Source organism: Gadus chalcogrammus, chromosome 5 (genome assembly GCF_026213295.1).
Source record: "Gadus chalcogrammus isolate NIFS_2021 chromosome 5, NIFS_Gcha_1.0, whole genome shotgun sequence".
NCBI classification, from domain to species: Eukaryota; Metazoa; Chordata; class Actinopteri; order Gadiformes; family Gadidae; genus Gadus; species Gadus chalcogrammus.
The window spans coordinates 15,871,636-15,881,635 of record NC_079416.1 but is presented as its reverse complement, the minus strand read 5'-3'; the positions used below and the strand labels follow the sequence as shown (position 1 = coordinate 15,881,635).

The 10,000-nt window shown below is 46.1% G+C and overlaps 1 protein-coding gene across 1 annotated transcript in view; it reads left to right on the top strand.

Annotated features, from left to right (window-relative positions):
• The window catches only part of LOC130382135 (serine/threonine-protein phosphatase 2A regulatory subunit B'' subunit alpha-like), a 33,469-nt gene that overhangs the window by 3,945 nt on the left and 19,524 nt on the right, over positions 1-10,000 (top strand). Inside the window, 1 exon segment of the mRNA XM_056589746.1 lies at positions 281-460. The gene's annotated coding sequence lies outside the window, so the exon portion shown is untranslated.

Sequence of the window (10,000 nt, the reverse complement as noted above, 5' to 3'; positions counted from 1 at the left end):
AACGCCACACCAAAAATTTTGGAGAAAAAGTAAATGCCTGTTTTGATTCTTACAACAGAAACTATACAGGTAACCTCAACATTTGAGCATAAACGGCCTGCATAATAACATATGCTGGTGTTTTCCTTCAGGGCAACATTGTCGGGGCTAGAGCTGTAGAAAACCAAAGAAGACCTTGGTTGACTAAAATTCAACCGACTCTTTGACCAATCGATTGGTTGTTTGGTCAAAAATAAATAATAATCTGCACTTCAGCTGTAACTTAATTTATTGTCCACAGTGCACTCTACTCTACCCGGCAGCCTAAATATAACGTAAGTGCTTTGTGGAGGGAATCAGCGGCTTTTGGATCCACTATTTGGCCGAGTCTGACTCGGTCACGACAAAGCTTCAATGTAATGCGGACCTCACTCCAGACTAGCCCGGGAGCACCCCCCGAGGCAGCCGAAATGATGTCACAGTATGTAAACACACACACACACACACACACACACGTACACGTACACGTACACGTACACGTGCACACGCACACGCACACATACACACACACACAGCAGAGGAATGTGAATGACTGAAACACTAAAAGTACCATGAAGCCCATAAATAAAATAGGGCCTTGTCTGTGTGTCTGTGTGTCTGTGTGTCTGTGTGTGTGTGGGTGGGTGGTCGTCTCGCATTGCATGACCGCGGCAAGCTTCTAAAAATGAAGATGTCATAGGGAAAGTGTGAGTGTGGAGCCACACAGCAGGGGTGTGTGTGTGTGTGTGTGTGTGTGTGTGTGTGTGTGTGTGTGTGTGTGTGTGTGTGTGTGTGTGTGTGTGTGTGTGTGTGTGTGTGTGTGTGTGTGTGTGTGTGTGTGTGTGTGTGTGTGTGTGTGTGTGTGTGGTTGGTTAGACATCTCAGGTTAGCTGTTAGCCTAAGTCCATGTGCCTCTGACCAGAATGACTTTAACTTGAACTTCCTCTCTCACACTTTCGTTAATATTATTCCGAGGGCAGGAGAGGGTGACGACGACGTGGTGGTCAGAGAGAGAGATAAGACCACAGTCCTTTGACAACATTTTAAAAGCCGCTCCATAGTTCTTTAGTGTATTTCTTGTATTTAAGGGAAATTACTTAAATATGGGCGGTGACACTGGGCGGAAGGATGAGTAGTGTGGACCCCTTTCTGTTACAACTGACAGGGCTGGAAAGACATCCGTACACAGGAGAATATGAGAAGATCATGGGTTATAATACTGAGCAGGACGGCAGCTACAGAGGAAGGGAGACCAAGCTATTGAGCGTCTAGAGTTCTCAACTGCTCCATTTGTTATTGTTCGTTTGTTCCTTTAACTGTGTAATTATAAAGGTAAATGAAGGGTTACACTAGGAAGCGAAAAAGGGAGGGTTTTGAACGGCAACCTGTGTTCATCGTCGCAGAAACTGCCTGCCTGTATTCTGTCCGCGTGAAACAAGCCAAATATATTTGATGTCTCTTACGTAAACAAATCAATCAAGTTTTACAATAGACTATAATGCAAACCTTTGGTACAATAAGTGTGTGTGTGTCTGCCATATTCTCAGAGTGGATCTGTCAACTACCTGATTTGTTATTATTATCTAGTTCAGCATAGCAGTGTTGACTTGTTTGACAAAAGTCTCAAAAATGTTACAATAAAGTCTATGAAATCTACTTATTGTGTGTGCGCACTCGTCTCGGACACTTTGCCATACACTCAAGAGTTGACATCTCGTCTGAGTGATACGCTTTAATTATATAATTAAAGGTTAATGTCAGGTTTGGCATTATTTTTATTTCTTATGACAACACGACAACCATTCTGTCTAGGGCATAATAATCGACTAAACCTGTAGTCCATCTCTTGCCCCTTTGGACCCCTCGGATGGGGTCCATCCGAGGGGTCCACACTTTTCTCTTTTAAAAGTTGGATAGGAATTAGCTTAGTGTTGCTGCTTGGAGGCAGCACCAGCACTGTCCATGCTGTCTGTGAACATGAGCCAATGTGATTAATACCTGGATGCGCCATGCAGAGCGCGGGCATAAGCCAGACTTAATAAACATAAGCTATGGAAATCCAACCCCTGGTGTGTACTAAAAAGAGGGAGAGAGAGAGAGGGAGGGCGAGAGAGTGAAATTAGGGGAGTGAGTCAGTGTTGAAAGTTGGAAACTTTGATCTGAAGATCTCCCATGATCCTCTGCTTCTCATTGACTGTCTCCATTGTGGCTGTGATACTGAGTGCTGATTGGTTGCTTGGCTGTGACTGTCCCCAGCTCACATCCGTGGGCTCTGGAATGTATGTGTGTATGTGTTTGTCTGCACTTGTGTGTAACGAGTAAATTGCTATCCATTGAATGCCTGATTGAAATCTGTTGTCAACAGAAGCTGTCTTTGTCCGCACGCACGCACACACACGCACGCACGCACACAACACATACTCTTTCCAAGCAAGTTAGCGTGAGGGGAAAAGAGAAAATAAGGGAAAGAGAAAGCCGACAAAAGAAAGAAAAAAGAAAGGGAAAAACTTCAGAGAAAGAATCCATTATGTCGTGGTTCTGGTCTGCTCGTCATTGGCGTTGGGTCAGTAGGGATTGAGACAATCCCCGCCCGAGGCTAAAAATATTTTACAGTTGCCTTTCTGTGCGTCACTCTCCAAACTCAGCTCATTACCTTTCTTTGCTGTTGTTAAATCTTTTTTTCGTACATGCGACCACAGGCAGACCAGTTTCAGCATACGACCCACCGCCGTTTCCTAGTTTTTTTTATCCCCCTTAAACGAGTTCCAACATCGGAAAACGTCGTTAAAAATAGATCTGGATGGGAGGAGAGAGAGAGAGAGAGAGAGAGAGAGAGAGAGAGAGAGAGAGAGAGAGAGAGAGAGAGAGAGAGAGAGAGAGAGAGAGAGAGAGAGAGAGAGAGAGAGAGAGAGAGAGAGAGAGAGAGAGAGAGAGAGAGAGAGAGAGAGAGAGAGAGAGAGAGAGAGAGAGAGAGAGAGAGAGAGCTGTTCAGCAGACGGGCAGAACTGAATGACAGAGGCAGAACGCCGGCTTTTATTGGTCAGTGCGGCCAGACCATGCGTCTCACTCCCTGACCACAGACGGAATGGCAGGCCGAGGCAGTGGTGGGGGAAGTGTAGGGGAATGACAGGAGGGGAGGGGAGGGGAGGCTAACGACCGGACTGGAGACCGGGAGGACGGGTGGGGATACGAGCGGGGAGGAGATGGAGGTAGGGGAGGGGAGTGTAGGGGACATGATAGGAGGTGAGATGATGGGAGGGAAGGCGAGGGGAGTTGACGGTAGGGACAAGAGAGAGGAGGAAAGTGGAGTGAGGAAGTGAGAGAAGGGAAACGTACAATTCAAGCAGGAAATGCCAGCTTAAGGCGGACGCTTTATGAAATTGTTGAAGTTGCATGAAGTTTGCCCATGGTAGGTCGGACACAAGTTGGGCTGCGTTATGCCTTTACAACGAGACGAGAGAAGGAGCCAGGAGATGATAAATGAGGGAAGGGAGAAAGAGGAGAAGAGGAGAAAAGGGTAGAGAGGAGGGTACCCCGAAATAAATGTTTTCCAACCCTGTACCCACTAACCATTAATCAGTCTCTCCTTCTATCTCCCTGTCCACCCCTCACTCTCTGCCTGTTTGAATCCATTCAACGTTTGTTAATACAGTAAGATCCCTTTGACATTGCCAAGGGATAAGTGCTTCTCTCTCTCCTTTTAGCCGGTCATCGCTCTCTATTTTCTCGCTCTCTTTCTTCGGCAGCTCTGCTCTTGAATGTTCAGCCTCTGCCTCCCCTTTGGCTCCACCTGCAAATCATTCTCTAATCGCTCTCGCTCTCTTTCTGTTTCTCGCTCTCTCTAACTCTCTAGGTCTCACTCTTTCTCCCTCTCTCTCATATTCTTTCTGTGTCTCTCTAGGTTTTTTCTCTTCCTCTCTATCTCTCAGACTCTCTCTCTCTCTGCTCACTTACACACGCACACATGCACTCTACTGAATCACTCACTCTCTCCCCGGTTGTGTAATGTGACAGCTCTTATCTCCATCAGTAAACACAATTCAAATTCCAGTTTTCCACCGACTCCCTTTTAAATGCCATGTTCCACATACAGACACATACACACGCATTCACACATTTTGAGGTCAAACACACACACACACACACTCACACTCACACTCACACTCACACACACGAAATGCGCACGCATGGGCATACAAGTGTATCAACTCAAACCCATGCATGCACAGTGCACACGTATAGACACCTAGGAACATTATCACTGCAACTACTTATAAACACACAATATGTGCACAGGAGAGAAGCAAGCAAAAATATTATACTAACCCCATGTGCACACACGCTTATGCACACATGCACTCACAGATTTAAAATATGATTTGTACTGTGTGTGTTGGCAGGCCCAATTCAGTGATCTGGTCAGACCCCGTCTCACTCCAGTATCCTGTCCGCCTGCCAGTCTGACCACCCCGTGGTCACTGTGTGTGTGTGTGCGTCTTATGTGGTTAGCTCTACAGCACAGTAAAGTTCAGTAGAGTCCACTGCAACTGTACTGGTCCTTTCTGTTTCGAAACCACTGCAAAACAAATGAACGTCTCTCTCTCTCTCTCTCCTTTACTCACTGACTCATTGTCACTCTCTCACTCTTTCTCTGCCTTATCTCTCTCTTTATCGCCTTCCACTATCCTGCTCTGTTTAGCTCTCTCTCTCGCTCTCTCGCGCTCTCTCTTATTCTCCCTTTCTCTCTCTCGCTCTGTCACTCTCAACTCACCAATGGAACCAAAATAGTTATATTGCTTAATAAGTTATTAAGCTGCATCAATAAATAAAATAATATAACGTCATTGTAGAATTAACATAGCATTACAATTCTGGTTCCTCCGTTACCATATAGAGAGGATGATGCTGAGGATGGTGACACATGATCCAGGTGGCGAGTCAAGGACACAGCCAGTGGGTCCCTCATGTCTTTGATCAGCAGCTCATTTGGGATAATGGTGTGTTTAGATGTGTGGTATGTGAATCATATTCCATTGTGTGTGTGTGTGTGTGTGTGTGTGTGTGTGTGTGTGTGTGTGTGTGTGTGTGTGTGTGTGTGTGTGTGTGTGTGTGTGTGTGTGTGTGTGTGTGTGTGTGTGTGTGTGTGTGTGTGTGCGTCTCCATCCACTCTATGTGCTTTTAAGGTGTTCCTGATTGTGTGTTCTTAGTGAGCTCAGCCTCGGGGTCGGCGTTTTGTGTGAGGTCATCTCCTTCCTGCCTCAGCCAATCAGCATCTGTGATGTCATCCAACTCCAGGGCCGGGGACTAGTCTGGAGTTATTATCAGTGTAGCTAGTGCTGTAGGTGCCAGAGAAAGTCGGTTTAAAAACAGAAACACTAGCTGTTTATAGAGATTCATATTCACTAACGTTCATTGAAAAGCTTTTGTAGTTGTAACATATTTGTTATTTGGCATTAGTTGTGGTATTCTTCTACAATGGGATGACTGAATTGATACCGGAACCAAATAATGACTGTAGTATTTGAATAAATAAATCTTTATTTTTGTTTTATATGCATCATTTACACCGGACCCTTTACAAATGCTTTTAGCGCTCAGTTTTGGACTTTGCGGCTCATCTCCTGAACACATGACAATAAACTGTCCATGGAAGTATGAAGGGCATATTTAGTATCTATGATATCGCCAAGCCTAGTGTAGGCGTAAGCCAAATAAACGTACCCAAACGCGGCCCTAGTGTTCCCTGCTCTGCTGACTAAGTAAGTATACATCACAAACTTCAATCTTCAATATGTGGACGGAGATAGTTTCTATGGTAACAAGCACAGCTGTACTTGACTCACAGCGAGGGAGAGAGAGGAAGAGAGGGGCGGAGAAAGGCAGGATGCAGGAAGGGAGAAAAAAAAAGTGTGAGATGGGATTGTGACTCCCAACTGGTAGTTAATGCGGAGTCCTGCTGGGGAACTGCCGCTGTGATTGGAGCTGAAACTAATCCTACATTCTCTCTCTCTCTCTCTCTCTCTCTCTCTCTCTCTCTCTCTCTCTCTCTCTCTCTCTCTCTCTCTCTCTCTCTCTCTCTCTCTCTCTCTCTCTCTCTCTCTCTCTCTCTCTCTCTCTCTCTCTCTCTCTCTCTCTTGCCTTTGTCTCCCCCCTCCCCTCTGTGTCCAGCTGTGGACCCCCCAGGGGGACAACACAGATATATCAAATGTAAGGGTGTGTGTATAGCCGTGTGTACACTTCGTCCCATCTGTGATCAGGTTGCTCCTGTGACTGCGTGTGTGCATGCTTGTGTATGAGCGAGCGTATGTTTGAATGCGTGTGTGAGTCAGAAACCCCCCCCCCCCCCCCGCCCCCGCCCCCGCCCCCGCCCCCAAGCCCTTGGGGTAGAGAGATGTGGTTCAATGATATGACTTTCACTCTTTCAACGTGATGGATGATTTCTCCTGCTCTGTGTTTGATTGGCTGCTGCCTCGTGGGGCTCACATGCTGTCTGCATCGCCCCACACCGGTAACCCTGGATCACCCTGGATCACCCAACAATAAGGGATGGTATTATTATCAAATGTTATCAAGCTTTGTTGTTGTTGTTGTTGTTGTTGTTAAAGCAACACACATCGTTCCCCCCCCCATTCACGCAGAAGTGCTCATCAACTGAATTAAAGACTCCCATTTCAAGTTTTCATGCACTGGGTCAGTTTCATACACTCTGCGGATTCTTCCCAAAACACAAATGTTTTGATGGCTTCCTAATTAAAGGCTCAACGATGCTGGGCGGCCTGAACCCAGGGCGTCTCATGGGAACCTGGAGTTTGGGGCCCCGCCGGGCTGGGCTGTTTCCCACTGTCTCCAGGGGCCAAAACATACAAGAAGTGCCCTCGTGTTTAGACAAATGTTCCAACAGAAGTATGCATACGTGTTCACATACTGGCACATACATGTGCACACAGAACCACTCACACATAGACAAGCAAACGTACACACACACACACACACACACACACACACACACACACACATACACACAAACACACGGTGACAGAAACACACAAACACAAAAATACACATGCACACACGCCTGTATACACACGCCTTCACAACCCCACACGTGCAGATAAACACCCACATACTCATAGGATACACACACTTAACTGATGTCATACAAACACAGCACTTAAACCACCGCACAGACACACAAACACAGTCGACGCCCGCCGCGTGCACTCTGGTGCATCTGTCGCCTTTTGATACAAACCTGCAATAAAGCGCCCACTGTTTACGCACATAAAAACAAAGCAAATGATACGTTTCAAAGAGGGATTCTCCTCCCCGCCACCCCCGGCTTGTTTCCCCCATCTGCCACTGAAGCCTCATAAGCTGCGTGGTGTTGTTGTCGAGCCCTCTTCATGTGGGCCCTGCGAAGCATTTTCCCAGACGTTGTTTTGAATCGACTTCGCCGAACCGAATCCGACTCGACTTGCCTATTGGCTATTTAAAAGCGCCTCTCTAAATGCGCTCATTCCTAAATGCGCAACATCGACTCGTCAGCCACGTATCTTTTCCCGTCGTACGTTAATTAAAGAGCGCGTGAGCCAGGAAGGAGAGAATGACGTGCGGAGTAGGTATCTGAGGTATCCGGCGGAGGCCCAGCGCTTAAATATAGGTATCCTGGCCCAGGTCGCAGTCATACCCATCCCTGCTAGATGCTGCTCTTACACAAGTGGTACACACACGCACAGTTGTGTTGTTATTTGAAGAGGACGTTTTCTGGGGTGGAATCGGGTCTCTCTCTTTATAAATATATATATATATATATATATATATATATATATAAATATATATATATATATATATATATATATATATATAATTCTGACTTCCTCTCACATATCTTCTTCCCTCCTCATCCCTGTCCAGGTGTTGAGGGAGATGGATTGAGCACACTGTGTGTGTTGTGTGTAGTACTCTGTTGTGTCAATAGTGTGTGTAGCGATAACTCTCGCTCTTTTCGTCCTCTTCTCAGTCCTCTCTTTTCTCCTTCTCTCATCCTCTCCATTTCTCTTCTCTCGTCCTACTCTCATCTGAGCTCTCTTCTCTACCCCTTTATCTCTCTCTTCCACCCGTGTCTTTCTACAAATCATGATAAAGGATGTGAATCACGCTATTCCTCAAACCTAGAGAGAGCTGAGGCCCTGGGACTGCTCATGTTTGATTTAAAGATATACAAATATGTAATCATTCATCCAATGTAGTACACGGTGTAGTTACTGTTGGCTCTGGTGTTGCGTTGAAAAACACACACATGTTTCCTCCTCGTGTGTGCAGATAATAATACACCTACGCATAAAGAAACAGTGGAGGAGTTAGGCACGATGCCCGTTGTGTAGTGCAAATATGAGCATCTGCACACACACATGGCATTCAGCGTTAAGGGTTCACACTTTGATCACACACACACGCACACACACGCTCAAACAGAGTCATTAATCAAACTGCTCACAACCTGCTCAATTACAATTCAGCTAGCTCCCGCCCCCTTCACACACACACCACACCATACCACAACACACCACATACTGACCACACACAATTGGGAAATGAGAGAGTGACACATCACAGCTGCATGTTGTCATACCAAAACACATGTGGACCTGGCGTGTGTGTGTGTGTGTGTGTGTGTGTGTGTGTGTGTGTGTGTGTGTGTGTGTGTGTGTGTGTGTGTGTGTGTGTGTGTGTGTGTGTGTGTGTGTGTGTGTGTGTGTGTGTGTGTGTGTGTGTCTGTCCGACAGTCATTCCAGATAAGCCTGTGTTCCAGTAGAGTAGAGTCTCGTGGTTATGCCCATAATGCCGATAAGATCCATTCACCGCTTTCCAGTTGCAATTTCAAGTCCTTTAATCCGTGGCTCCAGTGTTGCTATCGGCGTTGGCAGGGCCTGTGTGGAGGTACGGGTGGAGGTTGAGCAGACCAAACGATTGGTGTTGCTTGGTGTTGTAGTCTGCATAATTGTTCCCTTGGGGCACAGATGCGAAACGCTTTTTATTTTCCATTCCATACTCTATCAACGCCCTGATCCACGACGGACGTCAGAGTTTGGCAGACCTTCCCCTGAGAGAGGAGATGCACTATTAACTTATTCTTCAAAGTGACTTCAGGTTGAATTAGGATACAAGTGTTTAATTTACAGCCTCTTGCTCAAGGATGGTGCCAGATAGGACATCGGCGATCAAAGCCAGTCCCTGGAGTCGACTGATTATACAACCCAATGTTCACAAGAATAAATACAAATCCCTCCTTTGTTTTCTGGCAGTGACTTCTATATTAGCCTAGGCTAACAATCCGTTTTCTTACGCAGGCTTAACATTATCTGACATCGCCGGTTCTCCCCTGTTTTTCAATGAGCAGAAGGCTTTTCAGTTGTTCCGTCTGGTTCTAAGCTCCTAGCAATCACCATCCCTAGTGGGTCGTTGGTGTGTGTGTCTGTGTGTGCGTGTGAATGTGTTTTCATGTGTGGTTGGGCCCACACATACAAACGTGTACGTGAATGTTAATGTGTGTATAAACGGTTCAGAAGTATGTGTGTGCGGTTATGTGCGTCCATACATGCATGTGTTTAAAGCCAGTAAAGCCCACCCTGCAACCCTGGTAAGTTCTGCTTTAACATAAGTGAAGCCTAATAAGCCGTAAATGAGTCGGATTGAGCAGTAGATCTGTGCCTGCTGCATCGCTGTATCACAAACAGATGTTAGGTAACCGTCGCAACGTGCAGACCCGTGCAGCAGTACTGCCCTGACTCAGTCTGCCTGTCTGTAGATTACAGTTTGTGTTTGTCTTTTTTCTGTTCTGTTCTATTCTATTCACCTTTGTTGCCTTATATTGTTTATATTTCAGCAACACCTTTATATTAACCATATACGCCTTACTCACTTTACTACACCTACCATACTCTTTTTCTTTCTCTCCCTCCCCCCTTCACACCCTCATTCC